At 38.3% G+C, this 19,709-nt stretch overlaps 1 long non-coding RNA gene across 1 annotated transcript in view; it reads left to right on the top strand.

The window, feature by feature from the left end:
- The first annotated feature begins 7,315 nt into the window (after positions 1–7,315).
- Positions 7,316–19,709, top strand: part of LOC137056555 (uncharacterized) — a 120,286-nt gene continuing 107,892 nt past the window's right edge. Inside the window, exon 1 of the long non-coding RNA XR_010900382.1 lies at positions 7,316–7,778. This is a non-coding gene — a long non-coding RNA (uncharacterized lncRNA). The remainder of the gene's footprint in view (positions 7,779–19,709) is intronic.

Raw genomic sequence — 19,709 nt, 5'->3', positions numbered from 1 at the left:
CTACACTATATTTAAAATCTTACTATGTCCTTTTTGCATATCATAATTGGCTTTTAAATCCCACAAGAAGGTATCTTAAAGTTTTCCCCTTAACCAAAAGGATTTTGGGATTTTTAAGTTTACTGTTTTTGGTTTCTAATCCATTTGAAAGCAGTTTTACTAGTCTCATAGCTGGTTTTGAGGCTGTAATTGGATTGCACTTTACAAGATGTAAGCATTTGTGTTAAGTATTAACATGCACCATTAAAGAGTTTTATGCAGGATCATACTGTGGGAGACCAGGATTTGATGAGGAAGAAGGAGTTCTTTGCAGTGTTCATTCCATATTAGTTACCTGCATCCTAAAAAGACAGTTTAGACCAGCATGAATTTCCCTAAATTAGTACAGGCTCATTGGAAATACGTGCCTACATTTTTGCAACACCCAAAACATGTACCTCCAAGTACGTTTACCTGCACTTTTTGGGTGAAATGTCCACCGGAGGCGTTAATTGGTAATATTTTTTCTCCATTCCAGATGCGCAACATGACATCGTGACTTTGCGTAAACATACACGCCACTTTCTAAAGCCAAGAGCCGTGTTATCTGTATGCATTTTGAGCTATCCGCGTGTATGTCTACGCCGTGTGATTCCGCATGTGTATATATATATAAGTATGTATGTATATATAAAAAATATTAACACTTAGCCCCTCCGATGGACGTTTCACTCAAAAAGTGCAGGTAAACGTACCTGGAGGTACATATTTCAGGTGTTGCAAAAATGTAGGCAGAGTCACGTATTTCCAATGAGCCTGGGTTGATTTTATAAATCACACTAAAATAATTGCATTTTTTCACCACCTCAACAACAAACTATTTTATCCATTGATATTTTTCTTTATTTTTCAACTGATTTAAAATTTAAATGACAAAACTATTAAGTAAAAAAAAAAAAAGTAGCATACTTGCCTCAAGGCAAAAATTGTCGTCTGTTAGAGAGCCAGACTTTAAAAGGTTTCAGCCTGAAGGTTCATATACACACCACAGAAAAACACAGCACTCATAAGACTTGTTAAGAATCTGTTCGGGACACTGTTCCTGCAGTGTGTTTAAAATATTTTGAACATTAGTTTTGATGATGATCTGATGACAGAAACTTAACACTGTGCATGAAAGCTTTGCATTCGCGGTGGGTCTGCAAGAACACTGTTCAAAATGTGCATTGACAATCCTTCATCATATGTTGACACTCAACTTCCTATCATTTGTAACTTTATATGTTATCTATGGTTTAGCACCCCACTGAGATCAGAGGGATTTCGTATATCTTGTCCTCATGGGCGTGTGTGGAAGAGCAAAAATTTGGATGAGATGTTTGAATCATTAGATGTGGTGGGCCCAGTCTCAATAACATCTCAAGCACAAATGTATATATTTATTTGAGGCCGTATTATGCACTTTTTCAGTTTTGATTTTGTTTTTGAGGTCTAATAAAAAAAAGTTTCATGCTTGAATATTCAAAAAACATATTCTTAACATATTCTACATTGTTGCAGCGCTTTTCTTTCCAGTCTCTCGAAAAGTGTAATGTGCTCTGATATCTACTCTAGACGGACCAGTGTGTTGTTTCAGAAATGTCACGTTTCTTACCATAACTGTGAAGTTAACCATAACCATAAACAGTCCTCTGCCTTTTTTTGCATATACCTTGAAAGGGAATCTATTTAAATGAGGGATTTTGCGATTATGTACGTTCCCTGAAGAAAACTCAAGACTGCAATTGAGGTGTTTCAGGGAGTTCATGCTTATAGAGAATAACTCTTTGGGGTGGACTTTGCTTTGCAACTTATACGTTTTTCATGATCAAACAGCAATGTTACATGCTAAAGGAAGCCGAATATGTAAAAATGCATAATAGGGCATGACGAAGGTGAATCTGGAGGGATGAGGGTGCCTGACACTGCCTGAGGGATAGCGGACCACTGTGGAGCCAAGGGAGCTTTGAGCTATAAGGTGAAGCCGATGGGTTGGAGGGCCAAGGTGGAGTCTGGGGTTTGGAGGCTGAGGGATTTACACAACATTTACAAGCTGAGCTGACGACTAGGTAGCCCACGGCAGATCCAAGACGCATGGCGAAAGCAATGGACAAACCGAGGGGCTGAAGAGGGAGGGTGGGATGGCGATATCAATTTTTCATGTTGCGATTAATTGCTGAAGCTTTTATCACGGTATACAATATTATCACGATATTGAAATAAGTTGCAAAAAAGTGTTGTCATACCATAACAGCTTTAAGAACTATTTTTGTAAAAACAGAAATAACTGAATCTTTAAATGCAATAATACAATGCACCAGAAATATATACAGCTCTGGAAAAAATTAAGAAACCACTTAACATTGAGAAATCAATGAGAAATTTAATGTTGAGTGGTCTGTAAATTTTTTCCAGAGCTGCACAAGTAAAATGTTCAAACAGATTAAAGTGCAAAAGAATTAGGCTATAAAGAACAACAGGTAACAAATTACCATAAGGTCTCATTATTTAATGCATTCACTAAGATTGAGCAATAGCTACATTTGTTACAGAAAGTATTATGTTTTTGGTAATGTTAGTTAAGAAATACTGATCATTGTTAGTTTTATCTTAGGTCCATTAAAAAAGTTATTTTGATTTTGATTTTAATGTTATTAAACAGTAACTACGAAATCAACATTACTTAGAATAATTAATTCTTTATAAGTATTTTTCATTGTTAGTTTGGTAATAATGAATTAACATGTTAACTAATGAAGTCGTATGTCTCAAAGTTTTACTGAACAATAGCATGTTGTAGTCCAGATTAAAAGATAAAAAATTTTTAGTTTGAAAATAAATAGCCTAATAAGTCTTTAAGTATTAAGTATTTGGTGCTGTGATGAACAACATTGAGATTACAAAAAACGAATGGCTGTTTTAAAAACTTCACTAGCTCGGTTGCTTTTGTTTGCGGGTTTCCGGGGTAACCGCAGCATTCTGCAGTTACTTCTCATTTACATCTGAGCATGTGTCCCGACGCAGAATACAGGGGTGTTGAGCATTTATACGGCTGATTGGCAAAGTATTCTTGAGTGCATTATAAAAAATTGAATAATTGTTAATAAATTATTATTTACGATATTTTGAAGTGCCCACGATAGCAATATTGTGCATTTTCATTATCGTGATATATCGCACATCGGCACATGTCTAATCTGCAGTGAATGAGACTTGGAGCTGGGCAACGAAGATTTGGAGCTTGGCTTTAACAGCGACAACTCGGATAACTTGGAAACTGAGCAGAGCCAGTGGCAATGAAGATGACATGGGTGGGACCATGAGTGGTGACGAAACTAGAATGTTGGAGGGGGATCAAGGAGTTTCCATGAGGAGGTACAGTTTTCAGGGGCATGAAGAAGAGTGAAACTTCACTCCATGATGTCATAATCCACCAGCACTCCCTCAGGGATGTGGTCAGACATGGCAGGCTTTGGCTTTAGGTATGTGGTGGGCTCCAGCTTGTGGTTCATGCTCATTGTGAGAACAGGTTCAGCCTCTGGGATGAACATTGGGTCAGGCTCGAACTGCAGGACGGACATTGGGGCCAGCTCACACGTGTGGAAAGACTCAGCAGGCTCTAGGTTGCAGTGGACTCAGGCTAGTGGTTCTTGGCGGGTATTGGCACTGCGGCTCTGGTTTTGTGAGGAGTGAGGAAAGACTAAATGGAGGAGTTAGCATCAGAACTGCTGACTGGATGATGGTGGGAGGGTGCGGCTGAGTGGCGATGTCCGTATTCAAAGGAGCTGTATGTAAGAAATGTATTTGTTGTTGTAGCCCTCGACTGATGTTGATATGTTGTGTTTTGGCCTGAAGGGGAGAGGGGATACACCGCTCTACAGTCATTTGAAAGTGATTGCAGTATCAGTTTTGGCCACAATCTTACATACACTTCCTTTAATACATCGCCAACCATGAATGGCAATCCCCTCAACCACTGCACATAATCCACCGTGTCACAGTGCAAGTCGCTGACAGTAGGACAGACAGGTGGACAGAGTCAGTCACTTCAGGACACCAGAGCCCCTTTCACACTGCATTGCCGGGTCGCCTTCTGTGTGAAAACAACCACGTCCCGGGATTGATTACCGAATTCGACCCGGGTCGGGGACCTAGTAATATTGCGGTATTCGACCCGGGACGAGCGCTGTGTGAACAAAAGCCAAAACTAATGCCGCAACGTGTACGTAGTTATCGTGCGACTCCTAGAGCTCGTTTTTTCAATAATACAACCCTGCAGTGCCAGAAGAGCTAGTCTGTGTTTTAAACACAGAGAGTGTTTGTATACAAAAGAAACTAAAATTAAACAAGCAGAAATGTGGGCAAACTGGACACAAGTCGAGACCACGGAGCTCCTTACTATCTGCGCTGAAGCTGAGATCGCTCGCCATTATACGTCACATCAGGATGTCACGTGTCAACTCGACCCGGGACCGTTAAGCATTGTGTGTGAAAGCGCACATATTACGGTATTTCGCTGGCAGTGTGAATGGACCAAATCTAGCGGCCCGGGAACAAATGCCGGATCGCATTATCCGTGTATTTGCCGGAATCGCAGTGTAAAGGGGCTCAGGTGGCAGAGCTCGAGGAACTCCTCCACATAGTCTTCCAGGGGATGGCCTTCATGTGAAAGGAAGAGGAAAATATCTCTGGGGAAGGGATGGAAAATCCTGCTGTGCTCATCTTATTGGTCTGACCTGAGGTAAAACTTGAACAAGTTTATTTGCAGATATGGCAGGAGCACAGTGCATAAACAGATTATGCTTGAGATCATTAGCAGATCAGAATCATTTGAGCGCACACACATGGGAACAGCGTTTAAGCAAGAGATGATTGGAAGTCGATTTGGATGACATGGTGACTGGAAGATGACTTGGATGACTGGAGATCAACTTGGATGAGGTAAAAGCAGTAGCTAGCAAAGTAGTTCGGAACATTAAGCAAGCAGCGAGGTAAATAGTCTGTAGCATCAGACGAGGTCAGACCATGACTGAGTAAGTGTGTGTAAACTAACTTAAAATAATGGGACTTTAAGGCAAAGGGAGTCAGTGAAATAAACATGGCTTAAAATGAACAATTATCTGTACATGTGCATTTATTTTCATGGAACCTAAACGGACAAAAATATGAATTTGCTGGAATTTTTGCTGGAGTTGTTCCTTATTATTAGCTTTAACAAAAGTGTTATTTTCAGATTTTGATGTTCAGATGTTTTATGGGATATGGTCCAACCAAAGTAACTTTGGCATTTGATAACTTAAGGTAATAGAACTATTGTGGATTGGGAATTGAGAAGGAGCAGAAGATTGTTATCTGCCAGTCATCTCCTTCTGGCTGAATGTGCTGCCCCGTTCCTCTGAGAGAGGGGGGGGGGGGGGGGGGGGGGAATAAATTCAATCAAATATCAACATCCAACATGCAGGGACATGCACAGCATAACTGGTCAAATATGAGTCTTTAATTTGGATTCATATTGGAGTGAGTTTTTTTCTCTCTCTGTGTTTTTAGATGAACAGCTGTTGCGTTTCTGAAGATGTGCTGTTTGCTCAGGGTTTGTTTGATTCTGAGGTTTTTCCAACTTATGAATATTCCTGTTTCTAATCAGTCCATGTGCCCTTCACTTGTGCTCAAATGACTCATTCTGTTTTATGTTTAATCAGTCAATGCAATTCAATTCTATTTTTAAGGAATTGAGAATATTTGGCAGCATGTACAGATTTGAGAAGGTATTGAGCATGTACCAGCTTTCTAACTTACTGTGTGAATTAGCAGAACAAACTTTAAAGGAACAGGGTGATGCATTCTACAATTTTCATGATGCATATGATTGTGTTTTCAAAATTCAAATCAATAACATTGTTATTTAAATGCTTTATTTATACATTTCCAAGAACATGTCTTAAAGAAGGAGATCTCAAAACCTCTAAAAAGCATGCTTGAAATATTGACATGCTAGCCATCTGTTTCACTTGAAATCACTGGCATTCATAGACCTTTAAGAATGTACAATTAGGACTAATAAAAATAAACCTGTATATAACTTACTTATGTGAAATACAAAATATTTTATTAATTATTTTTTTTGTTTTGTTATTGTTGTCCAAACACTGGTGTACAATGTTTTTTTTATTGTTTTTTTTGGACTGGTGTCCAATGTTGACCTGAATGGGAAAAAAGAGAAACATTCTTCAAAATGAATAAGGAAAGTCATACAATTTAAGAACAACGTACCATCATTTTGATGTTAACATAATTTTGATTTTGGGGCGAACAATCTATTTGAAGGTGTACATTTTTCTTTACAGTTAGATTATTCTTATTCATCACATTAGCACCAGAAGTTTTGCACTATAAAATGAGATCGTTCACATTGGAAGCATTAAGTTTTTTCTCTATCTTCTACTGCATTGTATCATTTTGTTTACCAGCTTCCATTTCAACTGTTTACCTCCGCCCCCTGCAGTGGCTGTGACGATGAGAGTTTGAATACTTGCCAGTTAATGTCCTAACATTTTCCTTCAAATCTGTGACAAGACTTGCACGCTAGTGTGGCTTGTTTGTTTTATTAAGATGATGCTTTGGATGTTTAATTTTTTAATGTAATGTACCTTTTAACTGTGTCACTCCCAGTTATTTTAGCGGCACAATAACAGGCCGTTTCTACTAGATGTAGCATATATTTTTTGATCATGTTATTTTAATTTATTATCGTAAAAATGCAATACTTTGTAGTGCAAGTATGTTTACCATCACCATTACAATTTTCTTCTAATTATTTATCAGTTTATGAATAAGAAGTCTTGCACATGCACAGGACATACCCTTTGGACCAGTGAATTGCACACATGGTGATCCATGTGCTGATCTAGCTACTTTTATCCTGAAAGAGTAGCCTATATTTTTTAAAATAAACTCCCATAAAAAAATAAACAATGAAAAAGGGTTAATTTTTGATTTAATAGGCTAGAACCTCTATATAAAATTATGAATATACATTATTCATCTGCTATAACCTATAGTAGCCTAATCAATGGCATGGCATGATCACGTGATGTCCTGAGGGGGCGACCCACTGGGACTGATAAGGATAAGTCATGCGAATTTACACCACTTTAATGCTGTTTCTTGAAACTTCCTTTCATTTATGTGTAAACCCGTTCAATTAGCACAAATTCCGCGTGCGCCTTTAAATCGGAAGGTCAGCGGTGAGGATCAAGCGGGGCATTGACGGACGCCTCCCGCGCTGTCATTCGCCTCATTCACATGACAGCAGTTTGAAAGAGAGCGAGGGAGTGCAGTCATCTAAGTATTTTACAGTGCTAGTCCTGTAGAGAGCGGTAGATCGTTTTATTAATTTGTTTTATACGCTCCCTGTGGTACTGTACATGAGCGGGACTGGGGAGGGAGGAGCGATCGTAGTATTTCTCTTCATTTCAAATCCCTGTCGTGGCAGCCCGGGTAAGGCAGAGGACTTTTCTCCCCTTCAAACTAAGGGGAAAACCCACCGCCAAGAGCCTAGTGCACGTCCTAAAGAGCAAGCGGAGGACTTCGGGAGGAAGGAAACATTAGTTTGAAGGCACGCTGCGGTGGTATCGGCTCTCTGTGTGCACTAGTGTCTCCACACTTGCACTGGATACACAAGGCAGGACGGTTACACTTATCGGCGACTCCGACTCGCAGGAACCCCGCTATCTCCCTGAAACCCGCCAAACATTCACACGGTGAGTCGCGCGCTGCGTGTTTGTTTACTGCTCTCGCGCCTATGCAACATTCGCTCGTGTTCCTCTGCCATACGAAGCTAATTCCAGTGTACGCTAGCTGCATGGTTTGACAGGTCAGCGGTCCTAAAGCTAAAACGATTCATCCCCATGGTTCTTTACTGTAAGACACTACTGGCTTTTTAGCGCACGCGGGCTTTTGCGTGTTAGTGCGGCTGACATTGCACAGGTTGCCGGCACGGAGAGTGTCTTTCTGTATGTAGGGCCTAGTTTGTAGCAGGCACATACTGTACTAACAGACACATTGTAGCCCCGTGTCTACGGGTACAGTACAGTATGTGCCTGACACACACACACACACACACATACACACACACACACACACACACACACTGAAGCTTGCATGCGTTTTGTGCTGATGGGTTCACTTCAGGTGCTCTTTTCTTTCCAATCTATTCACCGGATAACGTGCCCAGAAGGTACAGCACCAACAGGTAATCTGGTGGAGTCGAACATTTGATTAGTATTCTCCATGTGGGAAAAGTTTGTGCGAACTGTTTACAGTAAACTAATTATGCATCTTGCAGAATCAACAGTAGACTACCTTATGTAGCCTATTTAAATAATATGACAGTTGGGCCTATTTTAAAAGGGAAAGTGGTAGCTTTTTTTTAATAAGATTATTAATACTTGAGTTTTCCATATGTTGAGTTGCTTGAAGATATGGAACCCGTTATTTTGATTAATGTAATTGGTATTACTTAAGCACATTCCTTGAGGTGAAATTTAATTACGTTCAAAGTGATTCTTACCAATGTGACCTGTTTTTAATAACTAATCAAGTAATTGCTTTTTTGAATTGTGTCAGGGAACATGCAATTGATTTTCGAGTTGCAAATTATGCCTTTTAATGCATGTGTGAGTGAGCACCGGATATGCTAATGAAGGCAGATATAATAATTTTGCAGTAATCTAAACAAGCCACCTGTTGTTATGCCCAATTATCAGGAAAGGTTGCATAGATTTGATATGCTGTATTGTTTATAAAGATAGGTGCTAAATTACCCTATTGATATTGTTTACTCATATGTATATGTGAGCACATCTTGCTAGATTTGAGCTGGGATGAGGATGAGTTGCAGTCATTGTCCAACAGTAGCTTGGCTTGTTGTGTCGGGCCCTGATGAGTTTTTAATGGGGAGGAAGTGACCTCCCCTGGCCCCTCTCCTAGCAGCCCGCCATACCATGGCCCCTTGCTATATAGGTCAACACTGAGCAGTGACATTAAGGCTTTGCAGCTGAAGTTGCAATCCCAGTCAATATCATGTTAAAACAGACACCCAAAAGCATGCTTGGTACTTTAAATGGTTTTGAGGTTTGTCAGTCTATCAATGCTGGTTTTGCAGTATAATAATGGTACGCCTGTGGCCACTTCTATAAACCCATCAGGCACTTGGAATTTCTTGAAGTGTTTTTAATCCTTATCATATTTCAGATGTCCTGATTATTTTGATTTATTTATTGTTGCCACATTACACACAACTGCAATCAGTTACACCTCAGTTGGCTGATTTTCCCTAATTGATTATATAAGATGAAGCATTCGCGTTGAACTACACAAAGCTGATAACCTTTCATTGTCATTTGTGTTTGTGCTCTCTGGTGTAAAATAATTTGTCGTGTAAGTAGCAGAGAGCGCACGTGTTAAAGCTGTGACCTATAGTTTATCATGGCGTGCTGTCTCTCACCCAGTATGTGTCATGCAGTTTTATCTAAAACACACACACTAGAAAGCAGATAAGTCCAGTTTGTAAAACATCAACCAGCGTTATCGCTCAGGATTGTATTATTTTTGTAAAATGCTTTAAAATGTTTGCAGCAGTTTATTGTAAATTACATCTGCTTTTAAAGGCAATACCTTGTCTTTTTGTATAGTGTCATTTAGAATTTAATAGAGCATGGTAAGATGGTATAACTTCAAAATATAACCCCGTTTCCACCGAAAATACCCGGAACAATTTGTCCCATGCAGGAACTTTTTTCAGCTGGATTTTTTCCCCCCTCAGACCTGCTGCTGTCCGCGTTTCCATCGTGGTCTAAAGTACCGTGAAGATTTCTCTGGTGACGTAGGATTGCATGCAACTTTCCAGAGCCCACTGGATTTCGTCCTCCGCAAATACACTTAATGAAGCCTGAACTTTGTCGACTGTCCACCTGTCGTATTTTTTAAACTTCATTTTCGCTTTGAATAGCAAACGACTCTTACTGCACGCACCGCAACTGACTTTTAGGTTAAAATAAAATGCCGCGTGAGCTCAACCAATCAGCAGCGTGCAAGTCTCACCCTCGAAAGTTCTTGAACTTTGAAAAAGTACCACCTCACCAGAAAGGCCGCTTTGAGGGGAAAATTTTAACCTGGAACTTCATTTTGACTCCGGTTCCTGCGGTTGAAACACACCCAGAACCACACTAAAGTCCCTAGTTCCTGGGAAAAGTTCCCGCGGTGGAAACGCAGCTTATGATGCAGCCATGTCACCCTGTAGCCCAAGACTGGTTTCCCACTGAAGCTAAGCAGGGCTGAGTCTGGTCAGTACCTGGATGGGAGACCAACTGGGAAAACTAGGTAGCTACTGGTAGAGGTGTTAGTGAGGCCAGCAGGGGGCGCTCACCCTGTGGCCTGTGTGGGTTCTAACACCCCAGTATAGTGATGGGGACACTGTACTGTCAAAGAGCACCGTCTTTCTGGATGTTAAATTGAGGTCCTGACTCTCTGTGGTCATTAAAAATCCCAGGATGTCAGAGCATCCTTGTCAAATTTGCCCATTGGCCCCTGTCCATCATGGCCTCCTAATCATCCCCATAAACATACGATTGGCTTCATATCTCTGTTCTGTCTCCTCTCCAAGCTGGTGTGTGATGGGCGTTCTGGTGCAATATGGCTGCCGTCGCATCATCCAGGTGGATGCTGCACATTGGTGGTGGTTGAGGAGATTCCCTCCTTCCATGTAAAGCACTTTGAATGTCTAGAAAAGCACTATATAAATGTAACTAATTATTATTATGATGTTTTTACTCATCCTCATTTTATTCTAATTATATTCTTTGAGTAATTTTCTGACCTCTCTTTTCATTTTAATGAAAATTGAGTCAGACACCTGAGCTTCAAACATGTATGTAAAAGCAGCAACATAAAAGTGGTCCAGATGATTCAAACACTATTCTAAGTCTTCTAAATCCATACGATAAGATTTGTGTGACAAACAGATTTCAATTTAAGTGGTTATTTTTAGGGGTGTAACGATATTCAAACCCAACCAAAAAAACACGATACACCATTCATGGTACGTACCAGGTGCCCAGCCCTGGCCCATTGTTGAGGTTGACCTCACTTTAGTTTAGCTTATGTCACAAAACTAAAATTTCCGTGATATTTCATTAAATAGCAAATAAGGGTGTAACGGTACACATATTGGTTCCTCAAATGTACAGTACGTGTGCACGTGATAATTTCTTCCTCTTTAATGCAAGTTACAGAACAAACATGAATGATCACCTAGAGGTATGTTGAAAGATACAATGTAATCTACTGAAACATATCATGTCTTGTGTAATCGCTCAGTCAATAAAACAGCTTGAAAACAATGACACGTAGCATTACCTCAGGCAAGTCATTCAGTGTCCACAGCCTATTAGTTTGCTGGAGAAATGGGTGTAAATTATTGTATTTCAAAAACGAATTGGAGTAAGAGCATAATTTTATAATTAGGTTTAGAAGTTTATTCAAAAATGTTTGCATACAATGTTTTATTTGGGTGTTCATTAATATATCTAAAAATAAATAGCAACTAAATTAAGGCTAATAGTTTGGGCTCTGCTTCCTTTAATATTATAGCAATGGTCAAGAAAGTACTACATCCATCTTGTTGTAATTGTCATGTGACCTACAGTGTCAGTTGCTATGCACCATCACTTCACAATCTTGTCGGAAGTAGAAAAGTCGGGCCTACAGGTTTGGAAGAAAAGCATGTTCTTGATTTCGTACCCTTCAAAAAGTAAGTATCATATGCATGGATGCATGAACGTAAAAGATAACTTTTGGGTATAAGAGAACGCTAAACGAAAGCATGATCTCGTGCTATAGATGTGCAGTGCCAGGAGATTGGACTCTCTGAATCACTCTCAAAGTTAGTGTCAGATGTCAAGACACATCACTATCTGAACCTGCTCCTCCATCAGACTCCGCATCTCAAGCCTCTGAAACAAGGCTAAAACCTCTGTGGCAGTCAGTCTCTTTCTTGCTGACATTTTAAAGGTAAAGCAAAGTTTTAGCTTAGGAGTAGCATATAAAAACAACTAGAAAAAAGTCGCTGGGCAATTGTGACGTGCATCTTCATGCAGATGGAAAAAAGTAACAAACGCTTAAATTATACTTTGTCTATAATGCGTATACGTTCAGTTTGAGCACTATGGCCATTCAAGGTAGAAATACTCAGAACTCTTGGGTTTTAAGGTTTATAAAATAACAATGTTAGAATCAAATTAGCACACATTTAAGAAAAGTCAGGCTTCTATAGCTATATTGGCTTTATTTAAACACAAGTTATTACAGTGCAATATTTAAAACCGGCCAAAAATGACTGCCTTGGTAGTTCTAGTGTTAAAGAGTGCACATGAAACTTATGTGCACTTTTATAATAAGCACCGCAAATCACTGCAAAAAATTAGTTTTGTCAGTTTTGATTTTATGGTGACTTTAAGAAATCTTATGTTGTTTTTGCCTATTTTAAAGCTTTCTTGGTCTTATATTTGAAAACATAAGTCATCTTGAAGCACTGTTGGAATTTTGCCCCCTGGGACACTCATATGACTTTTAGGGATGTGATTTTTTTTCTTTTTTCTTTCCCATATTCAGAATCAGAAATGGCTTTAAAGCGATAGTTCACCCAAAAGTGAAAAGAAGCCCATGATTTTCTCACCCTCAAGACATCCTAGGTGTTTATGACATTCTTTTTTCAGACAAATAAAATCTGAGTTATATTAAAACAATGTCAGTGACTTTGAATTACAATTTTTGAAGTCCATAAAGGTGCATCTATCCATCATATAACTGCTCCACACGGCTCCGGGGGGTTAATAAAGGCCTTCTGAAGTGAAGTGGCGTGTTTGTGTAAGACATTTACAATTTTATAGTCTAAAATAACTAACTTCCAGCGGTCAGTGTTCAGTGGTACGCAAGTCAACTTGCGCTAAGAGAGTAACCCCCGTGATGCGATGTACACCAGCATCGCAACTTACGCAAGCTTTGATGCCTCTCGTGGATAGTACTAGGCAACAAACTCTAGCCCCTCTTATGTCGAAATCCTCCATTTCTCTTTAAAAATGATTGTTTTAGAATTTTAATTCATTACCGGTGTTTTGTTTTGCTCTATCCTCTGCGCCTTTGCTTTTGTCAGAACGCAACGCGTGCGTCTAGGGTTACTCTTTCGCCCGTAAGTCGACTTGTGTATCTCCGGAAGCTATAGTTTTTTTGGTCTATAAAGTGTGAAATATGGATGTTTTTCTTACACAAGCGCACAACTTCGCTTCAGAAAGTCTTGATTAACCTTCCGGATCTGTGTAGAGCAGTTACATGATGGATAGATGCACTTTTATGGACTTCAAAAATGACCCAACAAGTCACTGCCATTATAAACCTTCGAAGAGCCAGGACTTTTTTAATATAACTCTGATTTTATTATTAGTCTGAAAGAAGAATGTCATATGAGTAAATCAAAGGCCTAATTTTCATTTTTGGGTGAACTATCCCTTTAAACTATTACTAAATAAACTGAAATGTGTTAGGTTTTCTAGTCCATTTATTTCATGCACTGATTGCTTCTGATAGTGCTGCAAATGCTCGCACTGCATCTGCTGGACACCCATAGCACGTTAGCGAGGATTTAAAGCACCAATTGCAAGTAAAAATCACACACTGAAACCGTGCAACTTTTTTCTTCATAATGCTGATCACATGCCCGGCCTGTATAAATGGGTTTTTCACAGAGAAAGCATGTCAAATGAGCTCAATTATGTTTAGCACAGCATTCATTTTATGTGTTGGAGCATTAAAAGGGGTCCTGTACAACTTCCTGCCTTTTCTTTTTATAGATAATGACTGTTTTTAGCTGTAACATAGCCTTGGCTTTGCTGTGTGTCATCTGTTACATAATTCATGGCTGCGCCATGCTAACCTCTTTTTTTTGACTGCATTCACAGCAGATGCATAGTGACAGATGCTAAAACTGAACTTTGACTTTGGTCTCAAACGTTTGCGGAGGGCAGTGCGGCTTCAGTTCTGATAAGCACAACCACTGTCCTATGAAACATAAATTTATCACCACTTGGTATGATCACCGGTGAACGTCACCCACCGCTGCTCTGGCCCCTTTGAGATAACGTTGCCCACACAAGCACATGGACCTGCATACACACACACACACACCGTCAGTTTGTTATACACAAACAGCTCTCTCTGTCATTCATTGTCTGTTTCTTTCAGGCCAAATGTATTTGATCTTTTTTGTTTAGTTTCTGTTATTGGTTTGTTTGTGTGGTTTCCATGTCAATGAAGACCAGGGACTTTGACTGAGATCTGGCCTTTTTACAAAAATCGTCCCCTCGTCTGAGTCACCTCACGCATACACAACCGCAAAGGGCGGCATACGCGCAAGACGAAAGTATATACTAGCCTTTATTAGAAAAGAATCTTGAGAGGCGTTTTTTTTTTTTAAAGCCACACTTCACACTAATTAACAGCCCTAAATCTCAGACAGCCTTTTAATCTGGTCTCAGTGGCTTCCTCCCTGTTGCTCTTCTGGTTTGGAATGTGCTGGTTTATTGTTTTGCATTGGAAATGGCGCAAAGCAAGAACACATTGAATTCACTGACTGGAGGTACACTCAGCCCAGCATGGAATTCAACTATAGAGAATAACGTTGGAGGTTGGGAATTAGAGTTAGGATGTGTCTATTTAATCTGTTTAACAACAAAGTGTGCCTGGCTATTTGTAGCTGTCGAGAGCTGAATGTGTTAATGGATTGCACCTCCACAGTATTGATAAAAATGGTTACCTTTAGCCTAGTTCCTCCCTCTGTGTGTAGATACCATGGTTTTAGATTTAGTATGTTGTAAGTGTGAGAACAACAAACATTTCTGTGTTCCTCTGTGGTATATAAAATTGAAAAATAAAAAGTATAAAAATGTTTTATAGAGTGTTGCAGGATTTGTCATTTTGTAGGCCAACCTGGAAGTTGGCATCACTGTGGTTCCCTTGACAAGAAGCTAACAGGATATTTCCATTGAGCTTTGGATTATTGCAGAAAACATGCTTCGCGACTAACAGAAGTTTAGTTTCTTCATATAGATAATAATTGCATTTTGAAGCCTAAATACAATCGCCTGAAGTGATCAGATAAAAGTAGGCTATAAAATAGGGGTGCGTGATATTTGGGAAATATATTTTGTTTATCTGCGATGCGATTTCAAAAAAACGATTTCACCAGATGATTTGAATTTGTCATGGAGTGAATCTGTAACAAATAACAAGCATAGATACAATTATGTTTTCAGGTAAATCTAACAGTACCACTGTATAAATGAAATGTATAATGAATGAATTTATAAAATGTATCTTTTGTTGTTTGGTCACCATTGGTGACAACAGAGGACAGATCAAGTTACTTCTGATATGAAACAAAGTCTCAAATTATATATATATAAAAAAAAGAAATGTAACCAATAAATACAGTTTTACTTTTGTGGCTCTTTAATGTGTTGTAATTGCTGTATCACCTGTGCTGCCTGCAAACCGATCATCTCTTCCTTAGTTAATTGATAGTATAAAATAAACATGAATGAACAGCAGAAGAAATGTTGTTTCAACCACGGAAAGCAATTAGTACACACCGTTTTTCAAGTTCAAGTCTACTGGCTTTAATCGACTAACTCTCCTGACTAATTTGTCGGCCAAAGCGGTGGATTCGGCATTGTGATTGGTCAGATCGCCTATCAATCAAACGTGAATTCGGCTTTCATGTGCTGTATGAGAGTGGCTCTGTGTGTGTGTGTGCACAGAAAACAGCACGTGGCTATCAATCCTCTTGTGCTTGGAGCCTAACTCATCTTAAAATCACATGCAAATGTTAAACTTTCACTCTATGATGGTTAAACTTTGCAATTAATCCGCGAATTACAAGTGTTCTGAACCAGGGAGCAGCTGCGCATTCAGATATGGATAAACTACGATCCTATACTTGACATTGCACATCCTGGTACATGACTTTCATTTAAGCGATATATAGTGCAGCCCCACTATAAACAAACTTCACCAAATATATAATTTGTGTATGGCTTTAATTTCACCATCACTAGCTTATTTCAATCGTAACTTAAAATCTTAGTTAGAATAGTGAATAAATTAGTTTTCCTGTTTGGTCTGATGACATTTAATATCCCTGACGACCTTTTTAATCTCATTTAGCTATTTGTTAAAAGCTTAACAATCATAAGAAGGGGATTACTGATGTATTTTATGTCATTGAATAAAACCTGAAAATATATTGAGCTTGTGTTAACCACAGACCTTATTTCAGGCATTTAACCAAAAGCCCATTTGGAAAACCCATTGACTTAAGGACGATGAAACTGAAAGTTGCATCATTCCTCATTCCTGCAGATCTGCACAACTGTAGTCTTGGAACGGCATGAGATATGTGTTGAACTAGCTTTGTCAATGGGAGATGCACAACGCTCGTTTTCTGTTTCGTTTGCGGTTGATTTGAGGCGCATTTATGGACAAAAGAAAATTCTCCTGAAAACTGTGAGTCAGATGTATTGATTAAAGAAATTATTTAACAGGAGAAATGTGTATGTCACTACCTCCATTTTGAGTCATATTAGGTAATGTATAACTTTACTATAGATAGTGTAGACTAAAATGGATGATAAGTGAGTTGGCAGAAAATCAAAAACACTGGGAGTTATGGGAGTTCCACCGTGCTCAATATTGAAAGTAAGTATAGATAAACTTTATTTTTTGAGAGGAATTATTTGCACTGCCTGAATTGCAGATGTTTTTGTGCGTGCATATTATAATTGTATATTATATTATATTAATTTATATCATATTATATTAATTGTAAAAGTAAGGCCTTTTTGCAAATGACCTTGACATAATTTTGTCTGAAAGGCCTGGGGGATTTAAAGTATCTTCAATCTGATCTCACTATGAAACTGTTACTTCGAGGAAGGAATTCTACTTTTCAGGAGGTCTTTTTTTAAATAAACATTCATGCTTGAGAAATTCAGCTGAACCGCTTCCAGGAGCTGAGGGTTTGGCAGCGATATTGTGCCACACCTCATGATCATTTTCCTTTTATTATGCCTTTGATATTTAGGCCATCTCAGTTACACCAGATGCCTATTTGTACCACTAAATACCGCCATACAAACCCAGAAAACAGTTGTCATTTATTTTAGTCCTGGAATACAATGGTATTTGATTCTGTTCGGCTCTTCAGAACCTGGATGTCAACCTGTGCTTTCTGCTGCTTGTATAGTTTTTGTTCAAGGGTTTATAAAAAAAGTAGTGTTGAAAACCCTACTTAATGAATGGAGATTGTAGTTTTTTGTGTGTGGTTCAGCTGTAGAAAACTTACAGCTCTCTTGCTGAAAGCCAATATGCCTTCCTTTAATTTACAGCACATTGTCACAGTTGGATGCAACTCCTGTCACATTTCAGGCATCTCTCTCTCTCAAAAAAAAGTTATCATGAGAGGTTTGTGAATGAGTTTTTAAAGATAGATGTGTCCTAATGGGGTTGGACAAGTGTTTTCCAGTGGAGTAGCTCTTGAAATGAGCCTACAACATGTCAGAATTTTGATAAATATTCACATCAAAATTTAAATTCTTAATTTACCTTCACTCAAAAAAAATTACTTGTTGCATTTACTTAAAGCGGTGTCAAGTGGTTCTACGCAACTATATTGAGTCATTTTTACAAATAACAGTACTACCATAACCCATAACTGCTCTGTTTTCTCTCCCCCCCCCTTCCCTTCCCTTGCTGTTTGTTAAGCGTCCTTGGGTTTTGTGAAAGGCGCTATATAAAGTCTTATTAAGTGTAAAAAAAAAAAATGTTACCATTGTAGTGTTTTGCATGCTGAATGTTGAAGTCTGTGTGTGACTCAAGCATGGTCAATTGTTGGATATTGTCACAAATATAGAGGCATTATATCAACACAATTAAAAATTTGTCAGAAGCGTTAGCAACAAAATGTTAAACAATCATTAATTGGCATTACATTTTTATTTATATGTGCAGATGTATTTATATTTATTAATGTGTGTGTGTATATATATATGTATATATATATATATATATATATATATATATATATATATATACACACACACACACACACACACACACACACACACACACACACACACACACACACACACACACACACACACACACACACACACACACACACACACACACACACACACACACACACACACACACACACACTTATTATTTCTTGAATTCCCTTCCCTTGAAATCAGATAACTGTGATTTCGTGTTGCATTGCTGCAACAATAGGAAGAGACTTACAGTAATTTAAATTAAGTTCCAAGTGCCCAACCAAAGGGAAGACTGATCACCATAATGGTGAGAAATTTTAGGAAATCAACATAAATTTATGAAGTCAGCTTATGTGACGCTCTCCCAAAGTATTTAGTTGTATTTTCAATAACATTCAAGATGACTGGAAAATGAGTGAATGCAACTGAGAAGAACGATGACTGCAGAAGTGGAGGAAATGAGTGAAAAGTCTATTAAGAATTGCCCCGCCTCAACCTTTTGCCCGCCCACCTGTTTTTGTGTGTGTTTTTTTTCCTTTGGCAAAATGGTACTCAAACTTGGATTTTCTAAGTAACAAAGGCAAAGCATGCAAACAGTTCAGATTACTAAATTGTTTTAGGTAAGTTCAAATTATTGGACATTAAGTAAAGTTTACTAAAAAGTCTTAGTAAGAACAGCTGTTGGATTTAATAGTGTGAACATGCATTTAGTACAACATTAATACACATCAACATTCTTAAGTACTATGTACTAAACTTGCTTAGTTTAGCTATTGCATCTGCCTAAAAGTTCACACTACTCAGTATATTCAAGTTAAATCAAACATTTTTCCAAAATCAGCTCATTTTACAATTTTTCTTTAGTTGATTCAACAATGACTTTTTATACTGTAAAAAAAATAATAATGCAGGTCTCCAATTGAACATTTTCAAGTGACATGTTACATCTAAAAAATTTCAGTTGGCCGAATTGAATTTCTGTGAATTAAATTGCATCAATTCACTGAATTTCAATTCTGCAAACTGAATCATTTAGATGTGATCGGTCACTAGAAAATTTTCAATTGGAGCCTTTTTTTTAAGTGTGGTCAACTTAACATTACTGAGTAAAACAAACAATCTGGGCACAAACACTTATTAAGGCTGTCAATACTCATTTTTAGTAGAAACAATGAATACATTTAAGTTCATGTAGTTACATGAGGTTAAGTAATTAGAACAAGGATGATTTTAGTTCAGCTAACAACTCTGTTGGAGTGTTCATGTTTTTTTTGTTGTTGTTTTTTTAAACCTATATAATTTTTCTTTTCTTTTGCAGATCATAAAAAGACATTTTGAGAATCGTTACCATTGACTTCCATTGTATGAAAAAAAGAAATCACATTTAAATTTTTTTCCCCCTCAGAATAAAGAAAAATTGGGTGCACTCCCTTTAAAATTTAGCAATCAATTAATTAGAATTTAGTTAATTGTTGCAGTTGTTACAAACTCTTTCTATTTCTTTTAAAGCCATTATTATAGCCAGGCCTG

The sequence above is a fragment of the Pseudorasbora parva genome, chromosome 21 (genome assembly GCF_024679245.1).
Source record: "Pseudorasbora parva isolate DD20220531a chromosome 21, ASM2467924v1, whole genome shotgun sequence".
Lineage (NCBI taxonomy): Eukaryota > Metazoa > Chordata > Actinopteri > Cypriniformes > Gobionidae > Pseudorasbora > Pseudorasbora parva.
Note: the sequence above shows the minus strand (reverse complement) of the source record. Positions and strands in the feature narration are given on the sequence as shown.